The sequence below is a fragment of the Boleophthalmus pectinirostris genome, unplaced genomic scaffold (genome assembly GCF_026225935.1).
Source record: "Boleophthalmus pectinirostris isolate CB_2022bp ecotype Guang Dong unplaced genomic scaffold, ASM2622593v1 HiC_scaffold_15, whole genome shotgun sequence".
Taxonomy (NCBI): domain Eukaryota; kingdom Metazoa; phylum Chordata; class Actinopteri; order Gobiiformes; family Gobiidae; genus Boleophthalmus; species Boleophthalmus pectinirostris.
The window spans coordinates 34,255,204-34,264,220 of NW_026571070.1; positions in this window are offsets into that span (position 1 = coordinate 34,255,204).

Below are 9,017 nucleotides of genomic sequence, written 5' to 3' on the forward strand. Positions count from 1 at the left end.
AACACAGACGAGAGAGCAGCAGTGGACCTCAGTCTTCTGTACATCTCCACCTAAAAGCCACGAGCCACTCCTCTGAGGACAGTGAGGTACAGATCTGAGCCAGAAAAAAGAACTGATTTGAGAGGAGCTATTTTTGTTAAGAAAGACAATCCATCCTTGAACAAAAATGTAGGAGTCAGACATCATCTCTGTCCCTCTACATCCTCATCCTCAAAACTAAATCAAAACAATAGAGGTAGTCAAGTCAGGCCCAGAGGTGAAAGCACCATTATGGGCCTGAATGATTCTGATCATATGACCCCACATTCAAGGCTGAGCTAACAAACGGAAACTGTAAACAAGTAGGGTGTTAGTTTCAGAGGAGTTTCAGTGTAGTTAGCTCCTCCCTTTAGGCAGATACTGTATAAGGAAGTGTCCAACAGCGTCTGGAAGAACTGAAGAAGCAGCTTGGATGAGCCGCGAAACTAGTGATGTTACGAGATGTGCCAAGGCTTTGAAGCGTGTGTCGAGTAATCCAGGAAGTCTTTGGTGGTGTGTGTATCAAGGCTCGTATCAGTGACGTATGTGGTGATGTTCAAAGCCTCTTGAACCGCCCGTACCATGTGACTGGTTTAGGAAGTGGTTCTCGGACTTGGCGCGATTCGAAACATAAGGGCCGGTGAAACGCAACAGATTCACCCAAAACATTTAGTGATTTTGGGTTATTGCGAGTTTGGTACAGTCTATTTGAGATTCTTTTTATTTTTTGCGCTGTGAAAGTATTTTTTTTCAAAAACAGGGGAAATTCTTTGTAAAAAAAGAAACTGTGTGAGTCCAAATACTTTGGAGAAATTTATATTTTTATATAAAAATGAATAAAATGACCCTATTTTGCCATCCTTATTGTGGCATAAGCACAGACATAAAGTAGTAACAGAAGCACAGTCACATTACATCCTGATCTCCAATTTGTTCCTACTTTTTTTTGTAACCCGACCGTTACATCATGAACACAGACTCCAGGTTAATACATTCAAACTTTATGTTAAAATCACAGACATTCAAATATTTAATCGTTCTTTTATTCAGTATAAATCTTTCCATCAGAACCTTGATGATCATGTTGATTGTTTTATTGTCAAGCTGCCTGTTATACTTTTTTTTGGCCTCTTGATGGGACAGTGGAGCAAATGAAGCACCTTGAAGCATCGGCTCAAGAGTCGAGCAAATGGCTGAAACGCTTCAATGCTTCAGGGGGCTTCATCTCCACATCACTACGTGAAACCTATTCAACCTAAATACACTTATGTCCAGTCGACAAATTGATTTTCTCCTTTGCCATGAACAATACCTGGATAACTGAGGGACACACAACTTGAATGACAAAACCACAAAACCACAAAAACTACAAATGCAGGAAGACACATGAAGCACAAATAAACACTACACAAGTGTCTCAAAACACACACAAAGTGACTGACACACAGCAGACAGTAAATGGCATCCAGCAGACCCGCAGGTTCAGGTGAGCTCCTTAAAAAGGGGGAGGCAGCTACAGGTGAGGTGGGACAGGTGTAGGCATGCCCCACCAATCAGAAGCCAGACAAGCAGGAAGTGGCTGGAGAGCAATTGACCAATCAGAAGCAAGAGCTCCCACAGCAGAGTTTCATGGACAAGCAATTAAATACACACTACTCGAGGTTGTTGATCGGCATGGAATGTTCCACACTACAGCATTAAACCAATTATTTATTCATTTACAGATGTTTCAGTTGCTCAGAAATGATAATGATTCTTACTGTGTGCGAGGATGTCTTTCCACAGATCTGACCTGTAACCTGTAACTTGGCTTCACTGATGGTTCTGCTGCTGTGGTGGAGGATTGTAGCTGAAAAGGCGATGGAAATGAAGAGAGGGAGACGGCTTTTACACAAATATCCTGCTGTAACTGACAGGAGGAAGGAACAAGAAAGAAATACAGTCTTCCTGGATAAATTTATGATGCAGGAGCCTTTGGGTGCACATCAAACATTTCCTTCAATACCTGACCTGATGTCTTCCTGTCATAACATTATAAAATATGACGCTGCATTCACACTCTCATGAAAGTAAGCATTATATTTTGCAAACCACTAGTCTTTAAAGATTCTATATTACACAGAATTTATTCTCATGAGATTTAAACCATGAGAGAATGTTGTTTCCTCCTCAAAAACAGACAGGAGTTGTGTTTTGTTTCATTCACACATGTTTGAATAACTCTTTATTATTAGTTTGTCTTCATCTCTAAAACTCAAATGATGTCATGTAGTGGTAGTTTTCAAGTGAACAGCTCTTTCTACATTTAGTTCAGTAGAGATTGGTGATTCTAGTAAAGGTATTTAAGTAAAAATCCACTGGAGCACTTCTTGTATTACCACATGACATCACAGGAAGGAACAGATTGTTTTCAGTTTGAGAGACGTGTGACTGAACCACACAACTCCAGGACAGTTTGTGAGTAATATGGGCCCTTTAAACACAACTTCACATTTATACAATATTTTTGTTCATATAAGTTTGCTTAATGAACATGAATTACTCAAATATTATGAGAGAATATTGAGTGTTTGTGGTGAGGTGTATATAGAACGGTCATCTGAACAGAGTGGGACTATGGTGAGACATGTGGGTCCAGTCAAGTGGTAACGGAGGGAAACAGGGGCAGATTTTTGACATTCAAATGTCTCTTATTCAGAAACTAGAGGGACTATTGAAATAAGTAAAGTATCAGAATGTAGGAAAGAGTTACACTCCAACAGGGTCAAGTTAAACCTGTGATATTCTTTCAAGTTCAAGACGAAAAATGTAAAAACTCATGTTGGTAACGGAGGGAATGAAATATGCAGCACTTTTTGGGCAATAAATCCAAACAGTGATAACTCTTGGTTCTCACTTCCATATCCTTAACAAACTGGTTTGAATATTTGCTTCATATAGTTTTCTACCATATGGTACAAGATTAGGTTGAAAAACCTCTTACTTTTTGAGTCATGAGATTTTTTATTAAGAAAGGTCATGGTAACGGAGGGAAAAGTAACGGAGGGAAAATTGTACAAACAAGTAGAAGGTGCAGGATTTTACATCATTTGTCGCTTTTTTCTTCTGAATACTTTAATATTACTTCAAAATGAAAGGAAACTATTTCTATAAAATATGTCAGTCCTTCCAAGCTAATTTTTAGCATTTTAAATACTGTCCCTTCATCAACTTTTCAAAGATGGAATAACACAAGATATGATGAAATACATCCATTTATTGACATGATTTGCAGGTCCTTGAAATTGGGGAAATAATTTTTGTTCCATGTGTCATACATGGTCTGTTTAAAACATATGGAACTTTAGAACCAAAAATGGTACAGAAAAAAGGTCAACAGTTTCATAAACTAGAGTACATATGTATCTGTTCAATACATTTTTATATCAGATGCATTAACTTGAATTTTTGGCCTTGATGTTTACTTCTGCTTGACCGGGCCCATGTGCAAAGGACTTTTCAAATGCATCCTGAAGCACTACAACTACTGTCTACAACTAGAACTTAGAACACAACATGGTTAGTGTGGTGGGTAATAATGAGCTGTCCTTCAATGTACCTCTAAACCAGGGCTGACAAACTCATTTTGGTCCGGGGCCCGTATCCAACCGACTTTGATCCCAAAAGGGCCAGATCAGAAAACTCATGTCATATAAACCCCCAAAATAACAATAAGTTCAAATATTTGTGCAGAGAAACACAAATCTATTACAAAAATCTTTTTTAATTGATGAATTCTTTCTTAGTCCATTTTTCTTGGAAAATCCTGCACTCGGCTCCTCTTTTCTCATTTTGGACATTTTGCTGATGAGGGTGTCACGTTTGGAAAGAGACAAGTCTTCATTTGTGCTGCTCTGGTGGGAGGGGCCACGCACAGAGGCGCTGGAGACGCTGCTATGCTCAGCACCACAGAAAATTACCAATATTTTAATAGAAAATATTAGTGATGGGCAAATGAGTGGGAGCTCTGGAGCACGTCTCGTTCTTTCTGAAACAACTCACTCTGAAGCACTGCCTCGGAGCTCGTCTCGCAGCAGCCGCTCACGTGACCAAAGTGTGGAAGTGTCGGTCCCTCCCCCTACTGCTTCACTCTGCGTGTCAGTCGCTTCAGTGTATCGAAGCGTTTCATTGGCTCGGCGAATGTTCCGCTCTGTGATTGGTTCAGATGCTTCAGAGTGTTCAGTGCACTTCTGTGGTTTGACAAGCGCTAAACTGCTACAGTATAAAAGATGCTCCAATATTTCTTCAAAATGTTGGTAGTGAGGAGGATTGTGTGACGTTAGTGGTGATTTTGGTGACTTTTGGCATTTGTTTCATTTTTGATGTCGTCTACAAGTGGAAAAAAGTGACCCATGGTTTGGGATCACTTTGATCTAATTCCACCTAACAAGGTAACACCTATTTTCTTATTTACAGCTGCTGTTTATGTTGCTCCTTAAATATTATTTCAAATCATCATTATTATTGTTGTTGTTAGGTTCGGTGCCGCTGTGCACACAACTATTGTCTTATTGTTAAATTTGTCCACTAGAGGTCAGTGTTTCTCCGAGGCCTCAGACACGTCCAACCATTTGAGACAATATTGTGACTGAGGTGTCAGTGCTTCATGAGGCTCCACTCGTCCATCACTAGAAAATATAATTATAATAATTTAGTAGAAAATCAGCCGAGGGCCAGATTAAAGGTCTTGGAGGGTCGGATCTGGCCCCTGGGCCGTAGGTTTGACACCCCTGCTCTAAAAGTAGGTTTATTTGCTAAATTTTCCTTGCACTTGAGTCATTTAGGTACAGTATCCTACTTGAGTTCAAATTATGATGACTGTTTCTGCTATTAGAACGGGAAAAGCCTATAAAAAGAGGAGTTTCTTGTGTTTTACGATCACATTTACTTTTTTATTGAATTCTTTGGAAATGCCAGGAGTTACACCTTTGATTACGTTTTGTTTTTCTTGTTACACAACTCTAAAATATATACACCCTTTAAAAACAGTAAACAAAAACACTCTAAATTTCAGAATGGAGGCAACAGGAGGCAAAAGTAAAGTGGAACATGTTGTGATTTTAATGGGAAAACTAAGATTCATTTCAGAATATCACAAAATATGAAAAATCTAGAGAAATTTGGCAAATGAAAACCACTCAGACACATGTGAGCGAGGTCAGAGCCCGGTTTAAAAACATTTACAGTCGTGTTTTATGTTATTTGTGAATATAAGAAGAGAGTATGATAGACACTAAGCATTTTTGACACAGAAAAGTTGAGTCGACGACAGTTTGTCATTTTATCTACACATATGACACTTTTCATCATAAATTATACTTTTTGTGAAGCTGGAAACAACTATTTTTTCATCTTTCTTAACAGAGAAGTAAATGAACTTAAATGTGTACCTTGGAAATTCAAGTGTTGTTTAAAACCATCAGCATTTAGATCTGTTAATCATTGAAAATATATGATGTCTGCTTCACTTTGGCTCCAGTTGTCTCCATTTCAGACTTTGGAACATTCTGACGACGTAGGATTTGTATTTTTTATAGGGTTTGTAGTTGTTTTTTCCTCTTTCCGTCAGTCCCTGCCTCCTCTGTCCACACGTGCCGTTCAAAGATTCATTTGTTGACCAGTTACTAAATCTGTGTCTCTAGTCCCAGCGCCCAAGGTCGACCCTATTGATCCAGGTTAGGTTTCACCAGACCCCCCTCCCTCCTCCTCCTCCTCCTCCTCCCCCACCTCACCCCCTCACCCCCTCACCCTCCCTCTCTCTCACTCCTCCTTTACATGAATTAGTAATGCCCTGCACCAAAAATCCATAACCCACCAGGAGCTGAACATGATACTGCCGACACACTGAACGCTTTGGCCCAGTTCAACACACAACTCCATTTTAGATCAACTGTACTCGAGTAGAAGAGGGAAATCACTGAGACACAAGTACTTACTTCAAAGTAATATTACTCAAGAAGAAGTACAAAGCAGCAGTCAAACTACTACTCATATAAGTACTCAGTAGTAACTGGACGCAATATCTGATTTATAATTGGAGGTGAATGTAACATCGAGGAGAAAATATGACATAATGCACTAAATCTAAATCAGACACAAACATGAGACAAACTCAATCAGATGTGAAGAAGCTGCAAGAAACATAAAGGTTCAAATCACTTTGTCACATGAAGATTTGTCACTTTAGACTCAGTCACAGAGGAAGAGGAAGCACTACTTTTACTCAAGTAAGAGTACTGTCACACTGTACAATATGTTACTCAAGTACAAGTGCAGACCTCCAGCAGACATCGTGCAGCTCCCAGACCACATACAGTCCTTTGTTTGACTCTGACCGCCTTGTTTAAGCTCATTTATAATTACAAAATAAACATATTTTATCATTCTCCTCATACATGGACTAAAGCTGCATTACTTTTATTTTAGAGGTGTTTTTAAATACAATCCTCACTTTTTCATTGCTTAGTCAGAACATAAACTGTTATCAGTCTGAGCAGCTCGTCAGGACAATGAGATTTACTGCTTTTATAAAGAAATACAATTCATATTAAAAAGTTGAGTTGAACATTTTGAGCTCCACAATATTTTGTGTTTCTCATGTGGCCCCATGAAAAAAACAACTGCCCACCCCTGTTCTACAGCTGCTGAGTTTCAGATGACATCACAACATTCTATAGTCCAATATTATTTAATACAGACAGAAGCAGCTCAAATGAATATTGTTCAACGGCAGATTCTTTGTCTTTGACCCAAATCCACGCTGTAGCATTGGTTTGGGTCAAGTCAATAATAGAAATGATCAGATTCCAGATTTGGGAATTGTCCATTGTCCATCCCTGAGTCAAATTTCATGAGGTTTGGTCAATAATTAACCGAGATATTGAGAAACAAAATTTTTGGCCCCATTTACCACAATGTTAACTAAAATTTCAAAGTGATCCAGAATCCAGGACTTCTTCCAGATCACCCCCAAAATGAAATCACTTCCTTTTCACATTTCCAACAAATCCTGAAAATTTCATCAAAATCGGTCCATAACTTTTTGAGTTATGTTGCTAACAGACAAACAAACAAACAAACAAACAAACAGACAAACGCCGGCGAAAACATAACCTCCTTGGCGGAGGTAATTAATAGGAAAAAGGGTCTCTTGCCCCCATCTGGAAGTATGACATCACCACATTCTAGAACAGACATGTCAAACTCAGGCCCGGGGTCCAAATGTGGCCCGCAATATATTTGGCCCGCTGCAAGATCATATCAAATCTGTATGAGAGCCGCCCACCACTACAGATAGACTATAGAGACATGATTTATTTAAAATGTTGTTATTATTTTAGATTCTAGTTGTTCTGAATTCAATGTTTTAGCAAAAATATTATTAAACATTTATTTCAATAAGAAAAGGTTTAACATTACAGATCTCAAAAGAAGAGAAACCATGCAGATGAAATTTTCCAATAAATATTTAGTTTGGGCCACGACTTTGTCCCAGTTTTTAATTTTGGCCTCTGTCAATTTGAGTTTGACTCTCCTGCTCTAGAATCTCAAAAACACCAATATATTACTCCAGTAAGTCTTACTCTACAATATATTACTGAAGTAGAAGTGAAAGTATGAGAAGAAATGCAGTATTTGAAATGTGTTTCACAAATCTATCTGAGTCCCCTCTTTTGAAAGTATGATAATAAGTATAAGCCTTTTCTATCCACACACCCATGAAGAGACCAAAGCATATCTGGTGTATGGATACGACACAATCTAGTTCCTGTGCGTTGGCCCAAAGCGCGCTCCTTTTCACTCTGAGCCAGCACGTGAGCGGGTTGTGCAGTCTCAGCGTTTCACCGCCAAATGGAAAAGCCATAAGAGCTAAGAGGATCCGGAGCGCTCCTGCCAATACTGCACCCGCCTGATGGAGTGGTGAGGCTACAGGCGCACTGACACCGGGCCAAACCCAGGGGGCGACGCTCCCCGGGGAAATCTGCAGAAAAGCCCCACAACTGCTGCAGAGAGAGGGAGAGAGAGGGAGCAAAGAGAGAGAGAGAGAGAGAGAGAGAGAGAGAGAGAGAGACAGAGAGAGAGAGAGAGAGAGAGAGAGAGAGAGAGGAGAGAGAGAGAGAGAGAGAGAGAGAGAGAGAGAGAGAGGGAGAGAGAGGAGAGAGAGAGGGGGAGAGAGAGAGAGAGAGGGGGGGGGGGAGAGAGAGGGAGAGAGAGAGAGGGGGGGGAGAGAGAGAGGGGGGGAGTGAGAGAGGAGAGAGGGAGCAAAGAGGGAGGGAGAGAGAGAGAGAGAGAGAGAGAGAGAGAGAGAGAGAGGGAGAGCATATCAGACTCATTCATCTCTCGCCCTCCCTCCATCTCTCTCAATTACACTTATCTCTTTGTTCAGTTGTGAATCAAAAGGAGTTTTATTGTCTATGCAGGTGAACAGTTTCTCTCTTTTGCACAAAGCTGCTCTTCAAGTGTCAAAAATGCAGAGTCAAAATACAGAGTAAAAATACAATACCTTTAAATCCAGAGAAAAATAGAAGAAACTAAACAGAGAACATCAAAATATGTGCATGGTACAAATCTGGCAGACAAAAATGAGTACTGTATTTTTCAGATTGTGAGTGTCCATTTTTTCATGGTTTGGGTGTTTCCTGTGACTTATCCTCAGGTGGGACTTATATTATTAGGGCTGGGCCATATGGATCAAAAAATATATATCGATATATTTTGCTGTATCTCAATATACGATATATATCTCAATATCTGTATTTAACCGTGAAATAAAAGAAATAATACATATATTTCCTTCTTTTCATTCATAAATAAAACAACTCAACTCAAACTCATCTTTGCATAAACTGACCACATCATAACCATGAGCTCCTGAAGGTGGAGCTCCTGTAGCTCCTGCACTGTAAACCTGAATAAGTTACCAGAACTCAATCGATTGCCTCAGTTTTTTCAAGTTGATG